The sequence below is a fragment of the Lipotes vexillifer genome, unplaced genomic scaffold (genome assembly GCF_000442215.2).
Source record: "Lipotes vexillifer unplaced genomic scaffold, Lipotes_vexillifer_v1.1 scaffold202, whole genome shotgun sequence".
Lineage (NCBI taxonomy): Eukaryota > Metazoa > Chordata > Mammalia > Artiodactyla > Lipotidae > Lipotes > Lipotes vexillifer.
The window spans coordinates 1,131,488-1,141,497 of record NW_006777228.1 but is presented as its reverse complement, the minus strand read 5'-3'; positions in this window follow the sequence as shown (position 1 = coordinate 1,141,497).

Sequence of the window (10,010 nt, the reverse complement as noted above, 5' to 3'; positions counted from 1 at the left end):
CTTTCCCTAAAATATTAGTCACTTAGTATTGATATTTTATTCCTAGTCCCCTAGGTTCCTGGTTCAAGGTAAAATATCTTTTCCAGTATGTAGAATTTGACTGACAATATCTCATCCTTTCACTTAAAAGCATTTAGATTGAAGTTTGGGCTTTGGGGAAAGTCTGTTTTAATTCAACTTTAAGTAAGGTACTCTGTGGGAGACATATTTACATGTACAACCACTGTTATCAAAACTCATGGGAAACATGTCCATTTTCTCTCACCCAATTACAACAATAATAGACTTTAAAACGTTCTAACAATTCTGTGTGTTTATTTGTAGATTTGGCCATTTGCTTCATTAAAATCTTCTATTGCTAAAGATCATAAATTTGAGTTTAAAAGGCCTACTTCTTAATTAAGAAAAAATAAACAATAATACAGTTTTTACAGAATGTCAATTTGTTTTCTTACCTAAGATATGAGTGGGCTAATAACTCATGATCAAAAGGTTTTACTTTACCCATGTAAGGAATGCCCACATCATTAATTATACAGACTGATAGCAAGTTATGTATATAATTTTGAGACATGTTATTTCACATAATTGAGCCTTAAATGGAAAATGAGCTAACTAAATGATTTTTTCACATTTGGTGGGGGGGGTATTACATTGACAATTCAACCATTGGAGGCCATAAAAATATACTCACTAACCTTGATATTCTGGGGAAACAATTTACTCTGCAAGGAGAAATAAGAATTTAGATTTGCTGAGCTGTAAAAAGGGCAAAGCTTATAAAACTTTATTCTATATAGATATGTCTGTATATCACAAAGTCAGAGAGCAGCTTCCTCTTGATTTACAACTACAATATACTTGTAGCTGTATTTTATAAAAGATATTGGTTTCCAAATATACTTAGAACATATTCTTTCCATCTAGATAGATTTCTTTTCAATGGTGCCAGCTACAGTCAGCAAAATAAGACATGCTTTTCCACTGGCTTAAGAGAAAGCCATCATTCTGTCTCAGTGGCATATAGCTAAGCAAATGGCTAAAATCTTCTCGCTTCAGCATTTTGTTCAGCCAGATTAACATAGAACCATTTTTCCCTCCCATATAATAATCCTATTACATTGAAACCCTGAGGGCATAGAAGACATGATCTAAGTGGAGCATATTATTCATGTATAAAGCAATAGATGTTTTGTACTGCAGATAGTTACAATTTAATTCTATAGTTTAGTAAATATACAATAGGAACTATTAATAGAACGATTTTGTTTTCAAATGGCATGCATGCATTAGAACTGACTTAAGCAAATATATGTTAATTATAAGGAAGCTCTTATTTCTCAGATAACCCAAGGGAAATAAAGAAGCTGTGCCTTAGCAAGTGGGCTATCACCCTCCCTTTTATCTCCTTCTCTCTATAACCCTGCTCTGCTTTTCTCCCCTTTCCTCACTTGCTTTGTAAGCCAGCTATCTCTGTTCCAATAATATGAACCCCTATATCCTAGTAAACAGTCTTGTATTATTCCAAGTTCTAGATCTGAATTGGACCAATCAGTCCTTTCTCCAGACTTTGAGAAATTAGACTCAGAAAGACAATTTTAGGGGGTGGTGGCTGATTCTGTTACATGTACAATTGATATGTTGTCAGGTGCTAATATCCTTGTTCAAAAGATGCTTTTGATCCTCATCTTACATGATGTACCTCTCTGAAATATATAACACTTATTAACTACTACTTTGTTACTTAAAAATCTCCATCCTTAAAAAAATTGTTTAACATAAATAGTATTTGCTTGAATTACTGTATATGCATCTTAGCATTCATGAACCTACAAATCAAGATTTTCAATAAAGGAGAAGTAGGATGTATTTGTATATGTCCTAATAGTTATATGTATTTTCACTTCTCAACTGTATAAGGAAGCCCAAAAACCACTGAAGTCGCATTGTAAAATAACGAACATATTTTTTAAAATGTATTTGCTGTTACCTATTCCTTACTATTCTTAGATTCTTCTATCCCAGTTGCTACAAGGGATCTGAGGTTTAAAACTTCATCTCTGGGCTTCGCTGGTGGCGCAGTTGTTGAGAGTCCGCCTGCCGATGCAGGGAACACGGGTTTGTGCCCCGGTCCGGGAAGATCCCACATGCCGCGGAGCGGCTGGGCCCGTGAGCCATGGCCGCTGAGCCTGCGCGTCCGGAGCCTGTGCTCTGCGACGGGAGAGGCCACAACAGTGAGAGGCCCTCGTACCACAAAAAAAAAAAAAGAAAAAAAAAAACTTCATCTCTTATCAACACTATCAACACTGGCCTATAGAGGACTCTTCTCTAAGCTTTAGCTAACAAGAAAGTAACCCCTTCACAACTTTTTTGTTTCAGTAAAAGAAGTGTCTTCCAGTCACTCCCAAGGAACTTATTTGGTAGTTCTTCTAAATATATTATATCCGTTCTAACATGCCCACTTATCTAAGCCTTTTGATTTCTTCTCGTTGCAAGTCTGATATCTGCCATAGGATCGTGTTCTGATATTACCCTAGTTATTAGTCTGGTGGCAGAGGGGGAAGGCATGCTGCCAAGAAATGTATACACTGTCTTGTAATGCCAATGCCTCCTTTGAGTCCTCTTTACAGTCTTTAGTCAAGGGAGGTAGGGGCTGCTATTCTCTATAACAGTAAATGGATCACTTCTGCAGGACAAGAGGATACAGAGGATATGGTAGTTTAATATTTTTAACTACACATACCTAGTTATCTCCTCTCAAGTCACCTCTCCTTTCTAAGTGCCCAAAGACCACAGTGTAATTTTCCTAGACTCTAATGCCTTCTTAAAGTTATGTTCCTCTTAAAATTAAGATCTGGGCCTGGTCTTCAGCACAATCAACCCTCTGAGATTTGGGGGAGAAGGTTATATCAGAGTTTTCCAGTTAAATAGTATCACTGACTCTAGGATATGATAAGCAAGAGACTGTGAGTCAGTATCCAAATTGCACTACCATTAAGGGTAAAATAGCCACAAGCACATGCTCAGCTGATGTTATGTTAATAATTATATTGTCATACTCTGATATTTCTTTTTGTTAATTTTTATTTATTTATTTATTTGGCTGTGCCGTGTCTTAGTTGCAGCACATGGGATCTTCACTGCAGCATGCAGCATCTTTTAGTTGTGGCATGTGAACCCTTAGTTGCAGCATGTAGGATCTACTTTGCTGACCAGGGATAAAACCCTGGCCCCCTGCATTTGGAGCACAGAGTCTTGGCCACTGGACCACCAGGGAGGTGCCGATATTTCTTATTATAATATGATGTAATCTGCTGTATTGAGTAATCACTAACATTTATTGATCACATAACATGGGCCAGATACTAGTCAAGCACATTCCATGTATGATAAAACTTAATCCTATGAAGCAGACACAAATATTCCTATTTTACAGGTAGAGAGATTGAGGTTCAGAAAGTTTACGTAGCATATCTATGCGGTTCATATGATACAAAAAAGGATTTGAATCACATCCATCTGAAGTTGCAACTTATGTTCTTAGCCACCTCATCAAACTGTAACATAAAGAAGAGAAGAAGAGATGGAATGACATTTAGGGCACCAGGAATCTGACACCCAGTCGCTAATACTAACAATAACAGGCTGCTCATGAGCAAAGTACTTTATCTTGCTAGGTCTTAGACATCCAAGGCTCCTTCCAGTGGTATTATTTTGCAGTTTCAACTCAGAAGTAGGATGTTTATAATTACAGAGACACAATCGCTGTCTAAATCCTGATTGCTTAATCTTTTTTTCACCTCTATATGTAGAGGATATTTCTTAAAATTCTAACCTTTGGAGTTTGGGATGAAAAAGTAAAGCAAATATCCACTTGTGTATGGAGTTTTCTTTTAGAAAATATAAAGTTTCCCCCCCACTCCACCAGCTCCCTGGAAAACATAAAAGAAAAAGTCATGCTGTTATGTTTAAGGTTTAGGTATTGAGCATCCTTAGGTTTAAAATATATAGTGAGTCAAAGATAGCTTTTCCAATAAATTTGAGACCTAAATAGAGAAATTTATTGTGTAGGTCTATTTTTCTAAGTCAAATAAAGTAGGTGAACCCCTCTGATAGAGACTTAAGAGAAAATAACCCATTGAAAAGATAAGCCCATTTTTAATCTAGCAACCTTACTGAAGAGCCATTAAGGAAAAAATGCATATCTCTGCTGGAGTAGGGCATCACAAGTAAGAGAATTTTGTGTGTACATCTTGCTTTTCAGAAGATTCTTTGAGATCCAGCTCAAATTTGAGAACTTCTATGAGAACATGCCAAACAACAGGTTCCCAGAAGCAATCAAGAAAAGTTCTTTATATACATCTATTGCAAGTCACTAAAATCTTGAGGTAAATTTCTCTTCCTGAGCAAAGATAAAATAATAGTTGCATGAGCAATAGATGCTACATTATTTATGCCATTTTCCCCATAACACTCCCCAAATTAGCTTCCTTTCTTTTTTAGGTGCATGATGCTTAATTATTACTATTATTTTTTTAGTTTAATATGGGTGGGGAAAGAGAAAGTGAAATAGGCTGTTTGTAATGTACTTAAGATAACTCACTATAATAATTGCACATACTTGGAAATAGACTCTGTTCATACACAGATTGTTTTAGAAAATTTATTATTATAATTTTAAAACTATAATATTCCTCATGATCATATTAATCTTCCATACAAATATAAATATATTTACAAAGGCTTGTCTACATACTTGTACACTGACATTTACTTATAGGACAATGTAACCAAACTAAACTGAAATCTTGTTTCCTTTCCATATAATGTTTGTATTTAACAGTCTAGTTTGCCCTCGAATAGCCTTTGTTTTAGTACCCTTTAAGAAGTATTGAATGACCTTTTACAATATTTTGGGTTTTCTACTTTGAATAGTAAAAGTGCTTTAAACCATAGCTTTGTCAATAGATCTTTAAATTAGGATTTTTAAAAGGTTTGTTTATAATAACATTTAACATGTTAAATGTTAAACAAACATTTTTGTTTATTTTTTTACTGTTACCTTTCAGCACCAACGCTACTTCTGAGTGAAAATTCTTAAGGAAATAAGCTTGCCATCTCTGGACAATAGCTATAGTGCTGAGAAAAATGAAAAGCACACACACACATACATGCATGCATGCTCCTATCAACTGCAAAACTAACTTCTTTTGATAAAAACAAAATGCATGCAGAGATTTTTAGAGGAGTCTAGTGCTTTATAGAGAAACTCCATACAGACCTATGTAGCTCTCCAAATACATTTAAACCATGAATGAAAGTATCCGATCTTAGCCTGGAATTGCCACACATTTCACTTGCAGTACAGCTGAGGTCTCTTCCAATAACATTACTACCAGGAAAATGAGATAAAGATCCCAGCCAAAAATAATGCCAAATCTTCCTTGAATCAAGTTGAATAAAAGTTACTTCTTATCATGTGGGAAAAGATGGGAACATGCTTTAACTTCTATAACTGGATTAAATCCAGAGGGGAAAGAATTCATCTTGTCCACCTAGCTTGTCTAAGCTATTTGAGGTGTGGCTATCATGAGCCTCACACAAACAACAGTTGTTTCCTGCTCACTTATATTTGTTGACTTCCTACTTAGACATATTTTGGGGAAACTCATAGCAGTGCCAGAGATTCGGACACTCATCAGCCTGTATTTAAAAGTTTTTAATCTGTACACATTTATTTCTAGGTCTTTTTCCCACCATACCCCCATTAGATGATATCCATTGCTAGCAGCCTTGACAGGTCTGTGTTTACTCAAGATTTTACCAGATTGCCACACAACCTGCTATTTGATGGTGACATATTTAGCTTTGATAACTACCTCTTCACCTAACTTGATGACCACTTTACCCACCCAGTTTGACCAACTTTATGATTTCCCTTTTTACCTTTTGTAACTAGGCACCTCTCTAGTTTTAAACTTTGCAGAGATGCTGGTTCATCTTCAGTACCTCCTGTAATCTAGGATGAGTCTCCCCTTGCTCTTATTATTACCTTCAAAGCCCCTATCTTCACAACCCTGATATCCTAGCTAGAGGAACCTCTGCCCTATTCCTCTTGTATAAGCAAGGGAGAGGTAGTACTGGACAGCTCACTCCTGATTCCTAACTGTGGTCCTTTCCTAAGTATCTATCACTGGGCTACAGGATAGTCAGCATTCACCATTAACCACAGTTGACTAACTGACCGCATATAGAAGTGGCTTTTATTCTTCCTTCGGTAAAAATAACATGTTTTCTACAAGAAAGTAATATCTGCTTGTCTTGCTGAGATACTTAAAGAAATAGTAAGAAAAGTCACTATCAGATAAAAAGAAATTCATAAATCCATTCAAATCCCCTCTGTATGCAAGATGATGAAATTAATATGATTCCACCAGATAAACCAGTTTAGGCATATGTTTAAAGTGAAGAGCAAATGAGCATTCACTTCCTCTGTATCTATAAGAAAAAAAAAAGCAAAGATCAGTGACTTCCATAAATCAATTTTACATATTTTATCTCTTTGCCTTCCAAGTGATACAGCCCAAAATTACATGAGAAACAAATTGAAAAAAAGAACAGAAATTCTTGAGCAGATTTTTGTCTGTGCTGTGTTTTATGGATGAAGGACAGGCCATAGTCTATTTTCTGCATGTAGACATATTTGATATCGGCCATATATATTCTTGTATTAAACAATTTTGTTTTTAATTATGTGCCCACATTCAAATTTGGAGAAAAATATCATATAAACTGACGTGTATTTCCTTCTTCCTTTAAATAATTGGAGTATCTGGTGGCACTCGGCCTTGTCCCTGCGTGTTAGTCACCATATTGCCATAGTTCTCACTAATCTCTATTTTTTTCTCCTACACTGAGGCCAATTATTGGTTGAATTGTTAGATGTGATATTTACTGACGTTGGTTATATTGCAATTTACTAAGTTTGTTGTATATTTGTAGTAATTGAAATAAATATTCATTTTTTCCCATTTCTCTATCACAAATACAGAAATGAAACAGAGATATATGCACAAAAAACTGGGAGAACACGTATTTCTTTGTGTCAATCCTACCTGTTTAATATGGCTGTGTTAGAGGAAATGTCTGGCTTACTACAGTCATGGTACCTATATAAGTACTGTAAGGATTGGTATAACAGCCCTTTCTTAGAGCAATACACAGGAAAAGATGACAAACCCCGCTCTCATGGATCTTATAACAACTAAGAAAAATATGCTGCTATACATAATCATGTACCAAATTACATTGGAAATACTTATAAATATGGGGAAAAATGGGAAAAGAGAGAAGTCAAAATTGGCTAAATAATTGTGAAGAGCAGACATGTTTTGCTGCCCTGAGGTAGTTTTTGAGTTCAATCTCATAAAAATTATGTTTTCAAGATGTCTTTTTTATATGAGTTCTTGAAGAAAATCACTCACTGAAAACAAAGAAAAGTAATACTAGTAATGATAATTTTATTACACTGGCAACTTCTGTGGAAGAAAATAAGTTAGTGAAAATTTTAAAAAACAGATATTAGTAAAAGTTTGCCTTCAGTTACAAGACAACATGTATTTTTCCATGTAAGATTTTTCAATTATCCTTCTTTCTGAGGAATAGAAATTACTAATTTTATCACCTAAACACCTTTTGACCGAAAATAAGGTTCTGTCAGAATGTTATAAATAATTATCAAAGATATTTTAAAAATTCCAAGTAGACCAAGACATCATTGCGGCAACTCAGTTATTTGTATATTTTTTGCTAATTATTTCTGAATGCTATATGATCAAGCAAGAAAGTTTCATGAAAGAGAAAAGATATCATTTTGGGAAAAGCATTTATGTATGCAGCCATCATGCAGCATACTATACATTCTATTAGAATTATATAGAGTAATCAAAACTATGCCAGGTAAAGAAACATTTTTCATTTTCTAACAATAAAACTATAATCTAACAGGAATAATGGAGAATATATTCCTCTTTTTCTTTAAAAAACAAAACAAAACAGGTTTTTAAAGAGAGAACTATGATAATTATGATTCAGTTTTTAAGTGTTGTTTGGTTTACAGCAAAAAAACTTCAAAAATCTACACTAAGGTCTATTCCCCCAAAAGGCCATCAATTCTAAAACTTAGTGCTTTATGTTACTGAAAACACTTTTAAATGCAGTAATCACAGCAGTAATTGTGTTTCTCTGAATCAGCCTCATGGCAAATGATGCATGAATCAATACATGATGAAGCTGTGCTCCATTTATCTCTTTGTATGATCCACAATAAATTCAAATGCATAATTATGTTATCCAAGTCTGTCAAGAGAATAGAATAACTAGAGCTTGCTGCCTTAAAGAAAGATGAGGGAAAATGGAATAAGTACAGCTCCGTATGGCAAGGTGCTGAGTTGGAGCTTGAAATAGATGAGATGGTTCTAGGGAAAAAAGTTTCTTCAGAGAGGACTGATGAGCTTATACACAGAAAATGTATTCAGGTGTTCTTAAATTTGCAATTTTTCTGTTGAGATTTGCAGTTGGCTTCTTTCAAAGGTATATTGGAGATATTGTTACCCTCTCTGTGTTTAGGAGGCAGGAGAGTAGCTGAAAAATGCATCTCGCCTGTTAGAAATGAGTCATAAAGCCTTGCTGAAGGAAATGGAATCTATGCTGACACTTGAAGGAAGAGTTTAAAGTTATTCAGGTGAAATGATGGGTGTAAAGATTCAGAAAAAAAGCAAGAAATATGGTTAATAAATGACCATACTATGTACTTTGTCGTCAAGCCAGAAAATGGGATCTTCGGATCCAGCTGCTACCAAGCATTCCTAAATCACAAAATAAGCTCATCTTGTTTTTGTTTTTACTGTTAGAACATAAGTTCTGGGCTTCAGATCATTTCTATATCAAGCATACTGCCTGAAACAGAGTGGATGACCAATAAATATTTATTAAGTACTGTAGAAATGAATGGATGTCAAGGACTGCTCAATTGTGTATATTCACATCGTTTCCTGCATTGTCTAATGTAATCAATTCCTAACTATATATACTGTCTCCAGTCTCATTTCTCGTTCCTAAGTTGTAAGTGAGACTATGTTATTGTTCTTTTTATAACCTTTCAGTGATTAAGATTCAATTACTTCGAAATGTGCTAGGACAATGTAACTTTGAATAACTATTTTGAAAAGCAATTTGGCTTCAAAGAGTGAAAAATTTGTTTCCAGTAATTCCATGCCTTGAAATCTGTGCTAAGAATACCATTAGAAAATATATATATGTATTTATACTCAAAAAATGTGAGGTACAATATGATTTATAATAGCCAAAACTTAGACAACCTAAATATATGTATATTATTCTTTATTTACTTGATGGGATTTTGGTGTATTCATTAAAAATAATATATAAATACTATATAAGAAAAAATATAGATTGAAAATATTAGATAATTTTGATAACAGCTAGATATTCAAACATCCATATAACATATAAAACAACTTATAGATTATAGATATGTTGTTCCAGCACCAACTATTTAGAATATAATCCCTTTTCCATTGAATTGCTTTAGCATTTTTTAAAAAAGTCATTTCACCTTGAAACTATGAGTCAATATCTGAATTCACTATTTAGATTCATCGACCTATCTGTCTATATAATGCAAATATCAAAATGTCTTGATTATCTAGCTTTATGACAAATCTTTATTTCAGGCAATACAAAAAAAACCACTTTTTTTTCTAATTATTTTACTAATTTTATGTCCTTCGCATATCTTTATGAATTTTAGAATGTTTCTCAATTAAACAAAAAAAGTCTGCTGAAACTGTGACTGGAATTGCATTAAATGTATATATTAAATTGAGAGAATTGGAATCTTAAAATCTGAAAACAGTATCATGCATAACATAACATAGCAATGACCATAGTATATCTTTCCATTTTAATATAGAGTATTTTTCCCTTAA